The 19,946-nt window shown below is 46.6% G+C and overlaps 1 pseudogene; it reads right to left on the reverse strand.

The window, feature by feature from the left end:
- LOC138772476 (zinc finger protein 585A-like) overlaps positions 1-19,946 on the reverse strand; it is a 140,066-nt pseudogene that overhangs the window by 71,179 nt on the left and 48,941 nt on the right.

Genomic DNA, 19,946 nt, shown 5'->3' on the forward strand with positions numbered 1-19,946 from the left:
GGGGGGAATAGAGCGAGGGAAGAGGGGGGGGGACAATGGGGTGGAGAGGGGGGGACAAACAAGAGCATACACGAAAAACATACTAAACAACTAAACAAGGGAGGGGAGAGGTGGGAGAGAGGGGGATACCAAACCTCCCCCACCCCCAGCGCGGGAGTCAGCGGAAAGCCCCTGGTCAAGCCAGAGGCAAGGCCCAGTGCCGAAACCATCCTATGGGCCCCCAAGGCAGAGCGATCAATCTGAAGGAGGGTTGCCCACCAAAACAGCGTTCTCCGGGGTGTCCTTAAAGGACATCCAGGCAAACCAAGTGTTGCGGAACTTCTTGTGAGTATCATGCAAGGAGGAAGTAAGATCTTCCATATACATAAGATCGTTAACCTTGGAGACCCATAGCGATATCGGCGGGGGGATGCCCGGCTTCCAGTAAAGAGGGATACAGGCCCTCGCGGCCATGACCAAAAAGCGCAAAAGAGATTTCCTATATTTAGAGGCAGGAAGTGCACAGTGATGCAAGAGGAAGAGGGACGGGGTCAGTTCCATTCGGCTACCTGTCACCTGAAGTGTGACTCTCTTCACCAAATCCCAAAAGGGCTTCAGAACAGGACAGGACCAAAAAACATGTAGGTGGGTGCCCTCAGAAGCACCGCACCGCCAGCACAGCGGATCCACGTGAGGCCAGATCGAATGCAACTTAACTGGTACTCTATACCAACGAGTCAAGATTTTATAGCTCGTTTCCTGTAAGGCAGAACTCAAGGACGACTTGTGTACCAGAATCAGGATACGTTCCCGCTGTTGTGGGGTGAGGGTTAAGTTCAAGTCAGTCTCCCATTTTAGCAGATAGTCAGGGGGGGGCTGGTCCGGAGGGGACAAGAGGGCAGAGTAAGTGAGAGAAAGAGAGTGTCTCAATGGGCCAGAGTCTAGGCAAAGGGTTTCAAAATGGGTCCTAGAGGTGTCAAAAGAGGAAGAGTCAGGTAGGGTGCGCAGAAAATGCCGCAGTTGAGCCACACGCCAGGAGCCCAAAGGTACCGGATCTGTCTGTGTCTGCAACGCCGCAGGGGCAATCCAATCGGAACCCCTCAGGAACGTGTCCGCTCTGTGTTGACCCGCCGTCACCCAGGCCCGAAAAACCGGATCTTCCAACCCAGGGGTAAACATTGGGTTCCCCAAGACAGGAAATTGAGCAGAGTGTAGCGGAAGAAGATGGGAGCGACAAGAGGAACTAGCACACGCTAGTAGGGTAGGGCCAATAGTGGGGTGCGACCGCAACCTAGGCAGATGCGATAAGTGTATCCAAGGGGCGCAGTTGAGAGGAGTGCTGGTGAAAGACTGTTCTAGACCCACCCAGGGCTTACTATCCGCGTGTCGGCACCAGTCAATGACACGGGTCATCAAGGCCGCTGTGTGATAGGCTCGAAAGTCGGGTAGGCCAAGGCCTCCGGCATTCTTAGGGCGGTGCAAGACTGCACGCCGAAGGCGGGGATGCTGATTGTTCCAAATAAACTTAATCTGTAGAGAGGTTAGCGTTTTGAAAAAGGATGGGGGGATGCGAGTCGGGATGCACTGGAAGAAATAGAGGAGCCTAGGGAGGATGGTCATTTTAAAGATCGAACATCTGCCAAACCAGGAGAAAAAACCCCGGGTCCACACAGAGCACTGTTCCTGTACCCTGGCGAGAAGGGGTGGGAAATTTAAGGCATATAATTTAGTAAGGTCCGCCGGGAGAGAGATTCCCAGATAGCGGATAGCCGAAGAGGCCCACCGGAACCGGAAGGAGGACCTGAGCGACGACACCACCCTATCAGGCATGCCAATATTCAGGGCCTCAGACTTGGAGAAGTTAATCTTATAGTTGGACAACTGGGAGAACGCCTCCAATTCAGTCATCAGGTTGGGCAGAGAAACGACCGGATTAGAAATGAAAAATAGCAAGTCATCGGCATATGCGGCCACTTTGTGGGTGGTGTCGCGCACAGGCACCCCCCCAATGTCCGGGTTAGACCTAATTTTGCAAAGCAGGGGCTCCAAGGTCAGAATGAAAATGAGGGGGGACAGTGGGCAACCCTGCCTTGTACCGTTTCGTATTGCAAAGCCCTCCGAAAGGAGGCCGTTCACTCTCACCCTAGCAGAGGGGTTGTTATAAAGAGCCGCGATCCACATCATAAAGTTGGGACCCAGGCCAAGATAACGCAACACTTCCATCATATAGGGCCAATTGACCCTATCAAATGCCTTCTCGGCGTCAGTAGACAGAAGCATGAGAGGCAGATCCATGGTCTTAGCTTTATGGATAAGGTCAATGGCCCTAATAGTGTTGTCTCTGGCCTCTCTGCCCGGCATGAAGCCCACCTGATCAGAGTGAACGGCCCCCCCCAGCAAAGTGGACAGGCGTGTCGCCAAGATCTTAGAAAAGAGTTTTAGGTCCACATTCAGCAACGAAATGGGACGGTAATTGCCGCATAGTGAAGAATCTTTGCCCTCCTTGGGAATTACAGCTATGTGCGCACGCGTGGAATCCGGGGGCAACACCCCCAATCCAGATATCGAATTAAAGGCCAACAGGAAATGTGGAGCTAGGAGATTTTGGAAAGATTTGTAATAAGCCAAGGATAAGCCGTCGGGACCCGGGGTTTTACCGGTAGGAGATTCCTTAATAGCCAAGGAGAGCTCCGCTTGGGAGATGGGCCCCTCCAGACCCTCCAGTGCATCCGACTCCAGGCGACAGAGTCCAGACTCCGCCAGGTAATGCTGAATGCGCTCCCTGAAACCCTCACTCGCTACATTCGGGTTAGAACCATCAATAGAGTACAGGTCTGCGTAGTAATCCCGGAACGCGCCCGCAATCTCATCTGGGAGATGTACCGTGGAGCCACGACCAGTCTGTATCTTAGGGATGTAAGACCGTGCCTGTTGCGCCCGCAATGCTCTAGCCAACGCTCTACCGGGTTTGTTACCGTGCTCGTAGTAAAAGCGTCTGCACTTGGACAAGGTGGCTTTAGCATTGTGAAGCAAGTGAGCACGCAATTCATCACGCTTCTTGATCAGAGCGGTGGTAGAGTCCTGGGTCTGGGCCCTCTTATGAGCCGTTTCGAGCTCTCTAAGGTGGTCCAGAAGTTTTATTGTTTTCGAAGTCCTATCTTTCTTAAGGCGAGCCCCATGTTTCACCAGCACTCCCCTCACCACGCATTTGTGTGCCTCCCACACCGACGTCGGGGATGTGTCCGCTGCTAGGTTGTCTTGGAAGTAATGTGTCAACGTGGTCTCCACATCCTTCCTAACCACCACGTCCTGGAGGAGAGAGGAGTTAAGCCTCCACTGCCACTGAGGCCGCTGAAGAGCAGGTAATGATAAACCAACTACCACCAGGGCATGATCTGAAAATGTGATACTGTCAATCGATGCCCGGCTCAATAAGCCAAGGTCGCGGTGGTGAAGAAAGAAGTAGTCGAGCCTGGAATAGACATTGTGGGCTGGGGAAAAGAACGTGTAGTCCCGATCCACAGGATGGCAGAGACGCCATGCGTCCACCAACCTGTGGTCGTGCAGTGTATTACAAATGCGCCCCATTGACGCCTGGCTAAGGTGTGTGCGGCCCGTGGAAGTATCCAGCTGAGGGTCCAACACCAGGTTAAAGTCTCCCCCCAGGACCAGTGTCCCCTCTGCAAAGTCGTCCAAGAGTTCCAACATCCCGGAAAGGGCACAGGTCTGGCCCGCCGTTGGTAAGTAAAAAGAGGCAAAGGTGAAAAGCTGTGCAGCGATGCGGCCCTTCAAGAGCACCACCCTACCTTCCTCATCCGTACGTGTCTCCACATGCTCCCAGGGAAGACTCCTGGAAACCAAGATGCACGAGCCACAGGATTTGGGATTTGGCGAGAAGCTATGGTAGGCAGAAGGAAAAGTGGAGTTAGAGAGAGTAATACGGTTGGATTCACGCAGATGCGTTTCCTGAAGAAATACCACATGGAGCGCTTGTTTCCTCAGGAAGCCCATCAGTATCGAGCGCTTGCCGGGGTCATGAAGGCCCTTAACATTGAGGGACCCAACCCGGAGCTCTGCGGGAAGGGGCGCCATAGGCATCAGTATGACTCGGGGCGATGGGAGGGGGGGGACTCACAAAAACAAACACCAACAAACAAGACCACAAACAAACAACCTGGGGGGATACAGGAGGAAAGGGGGGAAGGAGGGAGGGAAGAAGGGAAGAAGAAGGGGGGGAGGGAGGCGGGTATGGAACCAAGAGCCTAAAGGGAGCTCCCGGGAACAGCAGAAGGGTTTGAGAGAAGAGGGAAAGGGGGAAGGGAGCAAAAGAGAAGAAGGGAAAAAGAAAGAGGAAAAAGAGAAAAAGAAGGTGAGGGGAGGGGAACTTAAAGGAAGAAATCCAGAAGAAACCCACCGAGGAGGCAACTAAGCCAGGCCTCAGGGGAGAGTAGAGGGGAGGTAGAAAGCCACGGAGGGGAGCCGCAGCCAGGCAACCGCATCAGGCCGTAGAAAAAAAACAAAGAATAAAGGGAAAAACACTGGAGGGGGCCCATCGCAAACGGGCAATGGGACCCCCCCAGGGCACAACAGCTTAAACAGAAACATATGTTCATACTCATAGTTATGCTTATCACAGGGATGTGACACGAAACACTCTCATAGGACCCAGGCAGTGAATCCAGAAAAAGAGGGATATATAGTTCAGGAAGATTAGGTCTCTGACAGTCTGGAAGACCAGTCGTGGTTACACCAAGCAAGCCGACCAGGCAAATAGAGCAAACCATACAACCCAACTGAACGGGTGCCTCCGGGTCCGACCAGTTTAGTAGCAACTTAGGCTCTTAAGCTTCCTGCGGGAGGCCAGCGGAGAGGTCTGGACCTGTGGGGTAGTCCAGGAAAGGCAGCTGTGGGAAAGAGCCGCGTCTGACCGAGGTAGAGCGGCGGCGTGATCGGGTCTGCGGCTGTGACACCCGGTCCACAGACAGCCAGTTCGGAATCGAGATGGGTGAAGTGTCCAGGAAAGAGAAGAGCCCCGGGAGATCATCAGGGTTGCGGAGGATGTAGGAGCGCTCTCCATGCTTCACAATGAGGTGGAAGGGGTGGCCCCACCGGTATATGGCACCACACTCACGGACAAGGACCAGCAACGGATTTAGCAGTCTTCTCATATAGAGTGTCCTGGCGGAGACATCAGGGAAGAGCCTTATTTCCGCCTCCTCAAACATGATGGGCCCATAGTCCCTGGCCGCCCTCAGGATGAGCTCCTTATCGGTGTAATAATGTAGGCGGCAAAGGACATCCCGAGGCGTAGCTCCATCTTGTGCCTGTGGGCGGGCCACCCTGTGTATACGATCCACAGTGAAAGTCGCCTCCTCAGGCCTATGGGTAACCATGTTGAAAAGGGTAGTGACACGGTGTAGGAGGTCATCCCGAGCCCCCCGGTCCGGCAGGCCTTTCAGGCGGACGTTGTTCCGTCTCCCCCGATTCTCCTGGTCGTCCAGCATTAGGGCAAAGGACTGGAGCTGTCTATGAGACCGGGACGTCTCGGATTCCAGGACTGCAACTCTAGCAGCAAGGGCCCCAATAGCCTCCTCAGCTGTGGTGGTGCGGGTAGTGAGGGCCGAGACGTCCTCCCTGACCGCCTCTATAGCCTGCTGCTGCGCGGCCTCTATCCTCTGGACCACCGCGTCCAGGTCCTGCTTAGACGGGAGAGCCTGGATGAGCCCCCGCAGCAGCTGCAGTTCGGAGTGCACTATGGCCGCCGGGGAGCCAGGCGGTGATGCGGCAGCAGGATCGCGCTCAACCCGGGGCAGAGTCCCATGATCAGGCCAGGCGGGGTGTACGGGGGCCAGGGAAGTATCAGGCGGGAGATGCTGAGCGCCCGAGTCGCTTACCCCTTGTAGCTGTGAGGATGGCAGCAAGTCATTCTGCGACGGGGCGGGCGCGGGCGCCATGTTGCCCAGCAGGCCCGACTGTGAGGCCGGAGGAGAGGGCCGAAAGAAACGGTCTATGCCCGGGGTTGCCGCCACCGAGCGGGTGACCGGGCGTCCCAAAGTGTCAGGCTGAGTCCCCTGAGAGCGTGACATGTCAGCAGAGCCACGGATGCCTGCGATAACGGCCGGATTGCGGTGCCTGGCGCGGAGCTCCACAGATGAGCGTCCTCACGGCTCCATAGCTAAGCCACGCCCCCCGTGTCAAAATTTTTTATCGGTCCGGGTCTGAGTGTTCACACCTGTACCGATCAGGAGAACGAGTGGGGAGAAGAAGCGCCACGGCGCATCCACATCTCTCTGAGTTAGAAAAAAAGAGTCAGACTTATAATGAAGCGCTATGGTGACCGACTCTTTCTTTCGGACTTGGAGTGGAGAGTGGATGTGTTGCGGCGCCTCTTCTCCCCATTCGTTCTCCTGGTCGGTACTGGTCTGAACATTCAACACGGACCAATCAAAACTTTTGTCATGTCAAAACTTTTTTGTAATGACAGACACTTTAAAGATTTCTTCTATTTTTATAGTACCCCGACAACCCAGACACACCTGACTTTTCCTGCCCATCAGGACGTTGTCAGGAGAACAAGCAGATGGCCCATACCTAAGATCAGGATACAGACTGATCATACCCCCCCCCCCCCCTTCTTATTAAGCCTTGTCTACATTATATATAGATAATTCTGCCATATAGTCGGTGGTTTTGTCATATTCTGCCTGTATACAAAGTAACTGCAGCTATAACTAAAGTATATAGATCATTCTGCCATATACAGGAACTATATTGATGCCACAGTCATGATTGGGCCACGGCAGCCAATCAAAGCACAGCTTTATATTTTATCTGATGAATATGAAATGAAAGCTGCTCTGTGATTGGTTCTTATAAATATCCACATACCTGACCGGCAGAGGCGTACAGCACTGTTTGCTTACAGGACCTGTGATGATGTCAGAGTCACGTGATCAGTCACATGGACGGGAGGAGTCAGGGGATCATATGATCATTACTGAATGACCTGGAGTCTCTGCCAGAGATCAGAATACATCTGTATGATGTGTATATAGCAGAGCTGTCTCTGTATGATGTGTATATAGCAGAGCTGTCTCTGTATGATGTGTATATAGCAGAGCTGTCTCTGTATGATGTGAGCGGAGCAGAGCTGTCTCTGTATGATGTGTATATAGCAGAGCTGTCTGTGTATGATGTGTATATAGCAGAGCTGTCTCTATGATGTGTATATAGCAGAGCTGTCTCTGTATGATGTGTATATAGCAGAGCTGTCTCTGTATGATGTGTATATAGCAGAGCTGTCTCTGTATGATGTGAGCGGAGCAGAGCTGTCTGTGTGATGTGTATATAGCAGAGCTGTCTCTGTATGATGTGTGTATAGCAGAGCTGTCTCTGTATGATGTGTATATAGCAGAGCTGTCTGTGTATGATGTGTATATAGCAGAGCTGTCTATGTATGATGTGTATATAGCAGAGCTATCTCTGTATGATGTGTATATAGCAGAGCTGTCTCTGTATGATGTGTATATAGCAGAGCTGTCTCTGTATGATGTGTATATAGCAGAGCTGTCTCTGTATGATGTGTATATAGCAGAGCTGTCTCTGTATGATGTGTATATAGCAGAGCTGTCTCTGTGTGATGTGTATAGCAGAGCTGTCTGTGTATGATGTGTATATAGCAGAGCTGTCTCTGTATGATGTGAGCGGAGCAGAGCTGTCTCTGTATGATGTGTGTATAGCAGAGCTGTCTGTGTATGATGTGTATATAGCAGAGCTGTCTCTGTATGATGTGTATATAGCAGAGCTGTCTGTGTATGATGTGTATATAGCAGAGCTGTCTCTGTATGATGTGTATATAGCAGAGCTGTCTCTATGATGTGTATATAGCAGAGCTGTCTCTGTATGATGTGTATATAGCAGAGCTGTCTCTGTATGATGTGTATATAGCAGAGCTGTCTCTGTTTGATGTGTATGATGTGTATATAGCAGAGCTGTCTGTGTATGATGTGTGTATATAGCAGAGCTGTCTCTGTATGATGTGTATAGCAGAGCTGTCTCTGTATGATGTGTATATAGCAGAGCTGTCTCTGTATGATGTGTGTATAGCAGAGCTGTCTCTGTATGATGTGTATATAGCAGAGCTGTCTGTGTATGATGTGTATATAGCAGAGCTGTCTCTATGATGTGTATATAGCAGAGCTGTCTCTGTATGATGTGTGTATAGCAGAGCTGTCTCTGTATGATGTGTATATAGCAGAGCTGTCTCTGTATGATGTGTATATAGCAGAGCTGTCTCTGTGTGATGTGTATAGCAGAGCTGTCTGTGTATGATGTGTATATAGCAGAGCTGTCTCTGTATGATGTGTATATAGCAGAGCTGTCTCTGTATGATGTGTATATAGCAGAGCTGTCTGTATGATGTGTATATAGCAGAGCTGTCTGTGTATGATGTGTATATAGCAGAGCTGTCTCTGTATGATGTGTATATAGCAGAGCTGTCTCTGTATGATGTGTATATAGCAGAGCTGTCTCTGTATGATGTGTATAGCAGAGCTGTCTCTGTATGATGTGTATATAGCAGAGCTGTCTCTGTATGATGTGTGTATAGCAGAGCTGTCTCTGTATGATGTGTATATAGCAGAGCTGTCTGTGTATGATGTGTATATAGCAGAGCTGTCTCTATGATGTGTATAGAGCAGAGCTGTCTCTGTATGATGTGTATATAGCAGAGCTGTCTGTGTATGATGTGTATATAGCAGAGCTGTCTCTGTATGATGTGTATATAGCAGAGCTGTCTCTGATGTGTATATAGCAGAGCTGTCTCTGTATGATGTGTATATAGCAGAGCTGTCTGTGTATGATGTGTATATAGCAGAGCTGTCTCTGTATGATGTGTATATAGCAGAGCTGTCTGTGTATGATGTGTATATAGCAGAGCTGTCTCTGTATGATGTGTATATAGCAGAGCTGTCTCTGTATGATGTGTATATAGCAGAGCTGTCTCTGTGTGATGTGTGTATAGCAGAGCTGTCTCTGTATGATGTGTATATAGCAGAGCTGTCTCTGTATGATGTGTGTATAGCAGAGCTGTCTCTGTATGATGTGTATATAGCAGAGCTGTCTCTATGATGTGTATATAGCAGAGCTGTCTCTGTGTGATGTGTGTATAGCAGAGCTGTCTGTGTATGATGTGTGTATAGCAGAGCTGTCTCTGTATGATGTGTATATAGCAGAGCTGTCTCTGTATGATGTGTGTATAGCAGAGCTGTCTCTGTATGATGTGTATATAGCAGAGCTGTCTCTATGATGTGTATATAGCAGAGCTGTCTGTGTATGATGTGTATATAGCAGAGCTGTCTCTGTATGGTGTATATAGCAGAGCTGTCTGTATGATGTGTATATAGCAGAGCTGTCTGTGTATGATGTGTATATAGCAGAGCTGTCTCTGTATGATGTGTATATAGCAGAGCTGTCTCTGTATGATGTGTGTATAGCAGAGCTGTCTCTGTATGATGTGTATATAGCAGAGCTGTCTCTGTATGATGTGTGTATAGCAGAGCTGTCTCTGTATGATGTGTATATAGCAGAGCTGTCTCTGTATGATGTGTATATAGCAGAGCTGTCTCTGTATGATGTGTATATAGCAGAGCTGTCTCTGTATGTGTGTATAGCAGAGCTGTATGATGTGTATATAGCAGAGCTGTCTCTGTATGATGTGTATATAGCAGAGCTGTCTCTGTATGATGTGTATATAGCAGAGCTGTCTCTGTATGATGTGTATATAGCAGAGCTGTCTCTGTATGATGTGTGTATATAGCAGAGCTGTCTCTATATGATGTGTGTATATAGCAGAGCTGTCTCTGTATGATGTGTATATAGCAGAGCTGTCTGTGTATGATGTGTGTATAGCAGAGCTGTCTGTGTATGATGTGTGTATAGCAGAGCTGTCTCTGTGTGATGTGTGTATAGCAGAGCTGTCTCTGTGTGATGTGTGTATAGCAGAGCTGTCTCTGTATGATGTGTGTATAGCAGAGCTGTCTCTGTATGATGTGTGTATAGCAGAGCTGTCTCTGTATGATGTGTATATAGCAGAGCTGTCTCTGTATGATGTGTGTATATAGCAGAGCTGTCTCTGTATGATGTGTGTATATAGCAGAGCTGTCTCTGTATGATGTGTGTATAGCAGAGCTGTCTGTGTATGATGTGTATATAGCAGAGCTGTCGCTGTATGATGTGTATATAGCAGAGCTGTCTCTGTATGATGTGTGTATAGCAGAGCTGTCTCTGTATGATGTGTATGGAGCAGAGCTGTCTCTGTATGATGTGTATATAGCAGAGCTGTCTCTGTATGATGTGTATAGCAGAGCTGTCTCTGTATGATGTGTATATAGCAGAGCTGTCTGTGTATGATGTGTATATAGCAGAGCTGTCTGTGTATGATGTGTATATAGCAGAGCTGTCTGTGTATGATGTGTATATAGCAGAGCTGTCTCTGTATGATGTGTATATAGCAGAGCTGTCTCTGTATGATGTGTATATAGCAGAGCTGTCTCTGTATGATGTGTATATAGCAGAGCTGTCTCTGTATGATGTGTATATAGCAGAGCTGTCTCTATGATGTGTATATAGCAGAGCTGTCTCTGTATGATGTGTATATAGCAGAGCTGTCTCTGTATGATGTGTATATAGCAGAGCTGTCTCTGTTTGATGTGTATGATGTGTATATAGCAGAGCTGTCTGTGTATGATGTGTGTATATAGCAGAGCTGTCTCTGTATGATGTGTATATAGCAGAGCTGTCTCTGTATGATGTGTATATAGCAGAGCTGTCTCTGTATGTGTGTATAGCAGAGCTTTATGATGTGTATATAGCAGAGCTGTCTGTGTATGATGTGTATATAGCAGAGCTGTCTGTGTATGATGTGTGTATATAGCAAAGCTGTCTCTGTATGATGTGTGTATATAGCAGAGCTGTCTCTGTATGATGTGTATATAGCAGAGCTGTCTCTGTATGTGTGTATAGCAGAGCTGTATGATGTGTATATAGCAGAGCTGTCTCTGTGTGATGTGTGTATAGCAGAGCTGTCTGTATGATGTGTGTATAGCAGAGCTGTCTGTGTATGATGTGTATATAGCAGAGCTGTCTGTGTATGATGTGTATATAGCAGAGCTGTCTCTGTATGATGTGTATATAGCAGAGCTGTCTCTGTATGATGTGTATATAGCAGAGCTGTCTCTGTATGATGTGTGTATAGCAGAGCTGTCTCTGTCTGATGTGTATATAGCAGAGCTGTCTCTGTCTGATGTGTATATAGCAGAGCTGTCTCTGTGTGATGTGTATATAGCAGAGCTGTCTCTGTGTGATGTGTATATAGCAGAGCTGTCTCTGTGATGTGTATATAGCAGAGCTGTCTCTGTGTGATGTGTATATAGCAGAGCTGTCTCTGTGTGATGTGTATATAGCAGAACTTTAATATAAAAAAGGGGTCCTTGAAACCTCAGTTGTGAGTCTCAAAACACAGGAATAGCCAGGGGGAAATCACCAAACCACCCTGTAGCCCCTTAAGTCCCACTTGGTTGTGAGTATTGGAACATAAATATTGAAATACCAGTGTGGCCCCTTTGTGTCTAACTTAATTGCGAGTATTGCGACATGACCAGGCTTACCACAGCCAGGCATCAATTCACAGACAGCTGTTTCGGGGTATTTGCCCCTCGTCAGTGTGGAGCAGGATTCTGGCTGACAGGAGCAATGAAAAGTAGACGAACAAAACACAGAAATCACTGAGCTCAGGGATATCAGCAGAAAAAAAATTCAATGGAGTACTCCATTAATACATTGCTTCCTATAAAAATTGAATATGCAAAAAAAGGGTTCGTGGAGCCTCAGTCATGAGTCTGAAAACACGAGAAAAGCCAGATATCCCTTCAGGGAAGGAAACCTGTTGACAAAGGGGGAGATCACCACACCACCATGATGGGTAGCCCCTTTAGTCCCACCGAGTGGGCATCTTCTCTTCTCTTCGGTGTTGGAGGGGAGGGGGGGCTGTTTCTGGAAGACATCAGCTATATACTGGCAGAAAAAAAAATAGATAACAATATATGAACTTTTTTTCAGAAATAATGTAGTCTACATTGATCAACATTTGAAGGATTTTTTGAACATTTGAAGGGGTATGCCCTGCCACTAGAGGGGTACACCCTGCCAGTAGAGGGGTACGCCATGTCACTAGAAGGGTATGCTCTGCCACTAGAGGGGTACACCATGCCACTAGAGGGGTACGCTCTGCCACTAGAGGGGTACACCATGCCACTAGAGGGGTACGCCATGCCACTAGAGGGGTACACCCTGCCACTAGAGGGGTACTCCATGCCACTAGAGGGGTACACCATGCCACCAGAGAGGCACACCATACCGCTAAAGGGGGACACCATTCCACCAGAGGGGTGCACCCTGCCATTAGAACAGTGTTTTACAAAATAACCAAAGAATATCAACATAAAACGTGATGATGATAATTCGAGAGCTCCGGGTTCTGCAGGTAACAGCAACTGCGGCCACAGGACATCACTCGTCTCTCACACTTCTCTGGTGGGATTTTCTTCCACGGTTCTATGACTGTTTTTTTTATGGCCATAACTTTGTCATCAAGGATTGTCCAGAGGATTTTCTATTGGGTTTAGATCAGGACTCTGAGCTGCGGCCATTTAATTGTTTCAAAGCTTTCAGTTTAACGGAACGACTTTCCCTGGTTTTGCTGTGTGATGGTTGGCATCATCCTGCATGACAATTGCTGCTGATTCAGTGATGAACGAAAGGAAGGAACCATGTGTTGTTGAAGATGTTACTCACTCTGCCATGTACTGTAGCTGTATGAGAGGTCCAACACCTGCTGCAGGAAACATTCCCCAAACCATGGCACGTCCTCCTCCACCTTTCACTGACTTCTTTACATACTTTTGGTTTTTCGACAAACATTATCTTTCTTATCAGACCCAAGAGAAGTTGGTTGTTCCACCCCTTTGGCCTTAAGCTGGACAACCCTTAAGCTGGACAACCTCCACGGAGCGGGCAGACAGCAGGAATCATTTCCGAGAGTTCGGGTTCGTACGAAACCAAACCAGGTTCGGACCATCCCTAACCAAGACCGCAGAGACACCATCACATGTTTCTCAATGCCAGTGATTCTAGTAATATTGCTCCCTAGAAAGAAAAATATTCAAAAATACTATGGAGACACCATCACATATTTCTCAGTAAGCTAGCCAGAGCTTCACATCCAAGCCGGGGGGGGGGAGGGGGGGGCCGTCTCCAGTCAAGCAAACCACAGTCTAACAAACCACAGTCAAGAATGACATGACTTGGGAAATACTCAAGCGAGATATCCATCCACAGACAGCTGTTTTGGGGTATTTGTCTTCCCAGGGGGCAATGTTCCTCGATTCATGGATGTTGAGGAACACCTGATGGTGTCTCTACGGTGTTTTGGTTCATCTCCCTAAAGTCGACCATCCTTCCTTTGAATGCACTTACTAGGCCTTGCTCCCACTAGCCAGAAACTTGTTCCACACTGATGAGGGGCAAATACCCCAAAACAGCTGTCTGTGGATGGATACCTGGCTTGAGTATTTCCCAAGTCATGTCATTCTTGACTGTGGTTTGTTAGACGGTGGTTTGCTTTACTGGAGACGCCCCCCCCCTCCCCCCTTGGCTTGGGTGTTCCTTCCCGGTAGAAGGTCTGGCTAGCTTACTGATGTTGAGAAACATGTGATGGTGTCTCTGCAGTATTTTTGCATAGTTAAATAGAGTTTGTCAGACAATTAAGGAAACTACCACCAGGTGCCTAATTCCACCAATAGCATGCAGGTATCTCTAATTATTCAAACATCTCATTTACAATACATCTCAATACAATATATTCTTTACAATATATACAATTCATATAATAAGCTTAAAGTACTGCTATTTTACTCATGTTATGATCCATCCACATAGTACTACACAATGGCCTTGACATTTGACATATATTTTGATATATATCTATCTATCTATATATATATATATATATATATATATATATATATATATATATATATCTATCTATCTATATATATATATATATATCTATCTATATATATATATATATATATCTATCTATATATATATATATATATATATATATATATATATATATAAATCAGGATGGAAAGAAGGGTATCTGTTTTCTACAGGGAAGTCAAACCAAGATAGAAGAAGAGGGGAACATCCAAGATATGGGTATGGGTGTGGGAGAAGAAATCACTGCTTGTCACAGTGACATAGAGGTCATACTATAGAGATCAGTGTGTAAGGGGGGGGGTCAGATGAAACTGATGAGGAGTCCCCTTTATCTACAACAATGATATATAAATATGTTTTCTGGATTCCTTTTTGGGTAATAGAAAAATAAAATAGAAAATAAAATATCTAATAGAAAAAAAAATTCAGAACATGTATATGGCCTCACCCCTGTGTGAGTCTTTTGATGGTACACAAGCTACGATGTCCAAGTAAAACATTCTCATGTGAGTCCTCTGCTGTCTCATAAGACTTGAATTACCTCTATAACATTTCTCACATTATGCAAATAGCTTCTCCTCTGTGTGCCTTCTCTGATGTCTAACAAGATATGGTTTCTGTTTAAAACATTTCTCACATTCTGTACATGAATATAGCTTTGCTCCTGTGTGAATTATCTTATGTGCAACAAGATTGCCTTTCTGGTTAAAACTTTTTCCACATTCTGAACATGAAAATGGCTTTGCCCCCTTGTGAAGTTTTTGATGTTTCACTAGATTTGATTTTTGGCTAAAACACTTCCCACATTCTGAACATGAAAATGATTGCTCTCCTGTGTGAACTGTCTCATGCTTATTAAGGTTTGATTTACTAGTGAAGCTTTTGCCACATTCTGAACATGAATATGGCTTTGCTCCTGTGTGAATTTTCAGATGTGCAACAAGACCGGATTTCTGGCTAAAACATTTTCCACATTCTGAACATAAAAATGGCTTTGCCCCCGTATGAATTCTTTGATGTTTCACTAGATCTGGTTTCTGGTTAAAACATTTCCCACATTCTGAACAGGAAAATGGTTTCTCTTCTGTGTGAACTCTCTGGTGCTTAGTAAGGTTCGATTTATCTGTAAAGCCTTTCCCACATTCTGGACATGAATATGGCTTTGTTTCTGTGTGAATTCTCTGATGTACAACAAGACTGAATTTCCTTTTAAAAGATTTCCCACATTCAAAACATGAATATGGTTTCTCGCCTGTGTGAGTTCTTCGTTGTTCAACATCTGTTTGACTTTTATTTTGTTTGACAGTCTGTAATGAATCAGAATATAAAACCTGTTTAATAGTATCGGATGACAGATCTTTGCTTTCAAGGACTGAGGATATATCTGGGATAATCGCATGCTGGTCTTTTGTATCTTCTGATATCAGCCGATCCCCTGAGCTCCTGGTGCAATCATCTGCAGAGAATAAAACAGATCTGATTCGTCATAGATAATACATACAAAATTACACTGACAAATTTTAATAAAATTTATTTAGTGCAAGAATCGATTGACAATGGTGTTAGGCTACCAGGCCGTTCTCATCCAGCCTCTCAGGTCTATGCACATACGCTGCTTTCTAATTTTGTACTGAAATCTGAATTATTATAGGTTAATCTTTCAGCGTGCCTGCCCCCTATCTGGTGAAGTGCTCAGTGGAAAATCACAAAGGGACCTATAAGTCAAAGCTATTATGGCGCCTGTCTCCCTGACGGCCACATTCACTTTAGCACACAGGAAAGTATGGTCAAATATGAAGAAGTCATTTTTAGCAAGTTTAAGGCTGAAATCAGCAGGGCCGGCCTTAGGGAAGAGGACACCCTGTGCAGAATTTGATTTCATCACATATAGTAGTTCGGCCCCCCTGTGCCCCCACACAATAAGTATGCTCTGTGCCCTGTAGTTATACACTGTAGTTGTATAGGCCTCTATATAGTGTCAGGTCCCTATGTGCACTTTACACATAATATAGCCCCCCTTGTAGCAGCCCCCATATAGTATACTTCCACCCCCAGCTATGTAGCAGCCCTCACACATGCAGCATCCCCTTATAGGAAAGGCCCCCCTATGCAGCCTCCCCAAAAATAAAGCCCCCCCTTCTGCAGTATCCACGCATAGTAAGGGCCCCCTATACAGCATGCCTTTATAGCATAGCGCCCCCCCCCCCCCTGTACAGCATCCCCATATAGTAACCCCCCCTGTACAGCATACCCATATAGTACAGTCCCCCTATACAGCAGCTCCATATAGTAAAGGCCCCCCATATGCAACATTCCCATAAAATAATTGCCTCCCCTATAGCATAGCGCCCCCCCTGTACAGCATCCCCATATAGTAACCCCCCCCTACAGCATGCCCATATAGTAAAGTCCCCCCTATACAGCAGCCCCATATAGTAAAGGCCCCTCTGTACAGCATCCACATATGGTAAAGCCCCCCCCCCTACAGTATCAACATAAAGTAAAGTCCATGTAGTAATTGCCCCCTCTGCAAAGCATCTCCATATAGTAATTGTTCCTTCTGTACAGCATCCCCGTATAGTAGTTGACCCTTCTGTATAGCATCCCCATATAGTAGTTGACCCCTCTGTATAGCATCCCCATATAGTAAAGGCCCCACCCTGTACAGCATCACCATTAGTAAACACCTCCACCCTTTACAGCATCCCCATATGAAAAAAAAAATGCATACTCACCTTTCACATCACTCCCCAGCAGATTCTCTCTTCTCCTGGAGCTCCGGTCTGTAGCTACAGTTCTCAAAGAGCTTCCGGTACAGTGCGGCCTCTTGTGACTGCAGGCAAAACGCTGCTTGCGGTCACAAAAATGATTGACAGCGCGAGTAGCCAATGGTTTCTCGAACTGTCAATATTTAACCATAACGCAGCACTTATTCGGTTATCCGGGTGCTGGTGCCCCCCTTTGCTTCATCAGGTGCTGGGAATCACACAAAGTTTTCAGTAAAAACACCACTAAAAATGCCAAATATGGCCCATGGGGGGTCGAAAAACTGCAGCCAAGTGTTAGCCGAGAGTCATGTGAAAAACGTCATGTCTGGATGCATATTTGTGTATTTTCCCCCCAATTCCTAAATAGAAATACTGGAATCACACAATAAAGAATCATAAATGACAGAAAAAAAGTAAACTAAAAAGCGTTCAACCAGGTTATGTTTTCTATTATAGATCCTTCCTTTTGTGTCTTGCACACTTCTGCCATTCTCTCAATGTGGTAGTCACCTAGAATAGTTTTTAGCTAAAAGGGTTATCCAGTGCTTCAAAAACATGGCCACTTTCTGAAACAACACGACTCTTGTCTCCAGGTCAGGTGCGGTTTACAATTAAAGTGACTGTACCACCAGGCTGAGGCTGAAGCACTGGAGGCGGCCGACCCACCCTTAGTGGGAGGAAACACTAGCCCCTCTATGATAGGGTTCCATTGATTCTAATGGAGTCACATCATGGAGGGGCTGGGGTTTCCTCCCACTAAGGGTGGGTGGGTTGGCCCGCCTCCAGTGCTTCAGCCTGGGCCTGGTGGTACAGTCACTTTAAACTCCATTCACTTTAATGGAACTGAGCAGCAAAACCCTGCCCAAACTGGAGACAAGAGTATTGCTGTCTCTGAAAGAAAGTGGCCATATTTTTGTAGCACTGGATAATCCCTTTAATATTTATGGTTTATTGTTTTGTGGAAGTTCTTGTCTTTCTAATGTTTTTGAGACCATTAATTGTGTTGTATGAAACTGTACCAAACCTCCCCCTGTACAACTACTGTTCTAATCTACACTATGATAACAACCACCCAGGAAAGGAAGGCCAAGACTCGCCCGTCATCCAAACAAACAGGGGCGACTCGGAAAAATACAGAACATATTCTGGTTTGAACACCTTTCTGTTTACTACTAAATTTCATGTCTTCTTCATGGTTTTCATGTATGAATCTACAATGTAGAAAATGATATAAAACAAGAAAAAGGGTGTATGCAAACTTTGCCTGGTGTAATCACATCTTTAGCCATATTTCTGACTCTTCTCTGTAGTCAGTGGTCACTACTCACCTGGGCGGCTGTCACCTGTAGGAACGTCCTCTATACACGGCTCCTCATCACTTCTATATGGCTCTTCTTTTACTATTATGTCTGTAGCATTAATATTGCTCAGTAATATTGTGGAAGTCATCAGATGGGGCCGGAGCTGTGAGCAGAAAGCATGATTACTAATCAGACAGCAGAAGATAGATAACCCGAATCAGTCTCCTGATACCGGACACAGGTCACATAATATTCATCCCAGACACCTCCTGTACTCCTCCCCCTCATCACAGTGTGGCCTTTACCTTGTCACATAATCATATAATACTACAGCACAAGCCCCTCACAGCCCCTCTACACATCATAGGGAAGACATCATGGAGCCTCATCTCCAGCTACCTGATCATCCTGGGGGACATTGTGATTCTCTTCTGGACAATCCTGAGGAAGAAGAGGACGGGGACATCTCTCTGGTGTTGTTCTCTTACTGGATGTGACTGTAGGGAACACATAGAGAGACTGACTCCATTCTGTATATAGGGAGAAATAACGGCGGGGTGTATGTAGTCCTGTCTATTACCTGGTGATGGGAGGGGCAGCTGATCCTCCATCATGGCCTCCTTGTACTGATCCTTGTGTCCTTCTACATACTCCCACTCCTCCATGGAGAAATAGAGCGCCACGTCCTGACACCTTATAGGAACCTGACACACACAATGATCACACAGTCATCCCCCCCATCCCTTCATAGCGTTCCTGTATAATGTCCCAGCATTCCCAGCAGCCTCCTCACCTCTCCAGTCAGCAGCTCCACCATCTTGTAGGTGAGTTCTAGGATCTTCTGCTCATTGATTTCCTCATGTATCAGGGGGTGAGGTGGGGGCCCCGGGATTGGGCTCAGGGTTCTTCCCCATCCGTCACACACAGGGGCCCCACAGCGCCCACTAGAGGTCTTCTTCACCACTGTGTAATCCTGGTTATGGAGATACAGTAATACATCTCACTACATACATTCCCAGAATCCTCCTCACCTCTCCAGTCATATCCATCTGTTATTACATAGAGAAGAATGGTGTCATGTGACATCACTCCCAGAATCCCACTCACCTCTCCAGTCATATCCATCTGTTATTACATAGAGAAGAATGGTGTCATGTGACATCACTCCCAGAATCCCCCTCACCTCTCCAGTCAGATATATCTATCTGTTATTACATAGAGAAGAATTGTGTCATGTGACATCACTCCCAGAATCCCCCTCACCTCTCCAGTCATATCCATCTGTTATTACATAGAGAAGAATGGTGTCATGTGACATCACTCCCAGAATCCCCCTCACCTCTCCAGTCATATCCATCTGTTATTACATAGAGAAGAATGGTGTCATGTGACATCACTCCCAGAATCCCCCTCACCTCTCCAGTAAGCTGGAATAGTATCTCTAGGGTGAGATTTATTATCCTCTCCGCCATCTTGTCCCTGTCCCGATCCAACCTTGGCAGGGCAGTTTGAAAATGATCCCTCCTAAGACTGAGTAAACAAAAAAGACGATGAGCCAATTGGAATAGTTTGTCAAGGTTGTTCCTCCACTTTTTAGGTTGAATCAGTGTCAAATCGCGTTCCATCTTCACATGACAGCTTCACACAGTCCTCCGTCACAGTGGTCATGCTTCTGTCAGGCTGTAACTTTATCATTTTAAAGATCTAGAGCTCAGAGACGTCCTGTGTCTTGTAACCTGTCATCACAGATTGACTTAAAGGAGAGGTCTGGTGAAAATTTTCATTAAAGTATTGTATTTCCCCCCAAAAGTTATCCAAATTACCAATATACACTTATTAC

The sequence above is a fragment of the Dendropsophus ebraccatus genome, chromosome 14, assembly GCF_027789765.1.
Source record: "Dendropsophus ebraccatus isolate aDenEbr1 chromosome 14, aDenEbr1.pat, whole genome shotgun sequence".
In the NCBI taxonomy this organism is placed as follows: domain Eukaryota; kingdom Metazoa; phylum Chordata; class Amphibia; order Anura; family Hylidae; genus Dendropsophus; species Dendropsophus ebraccatus.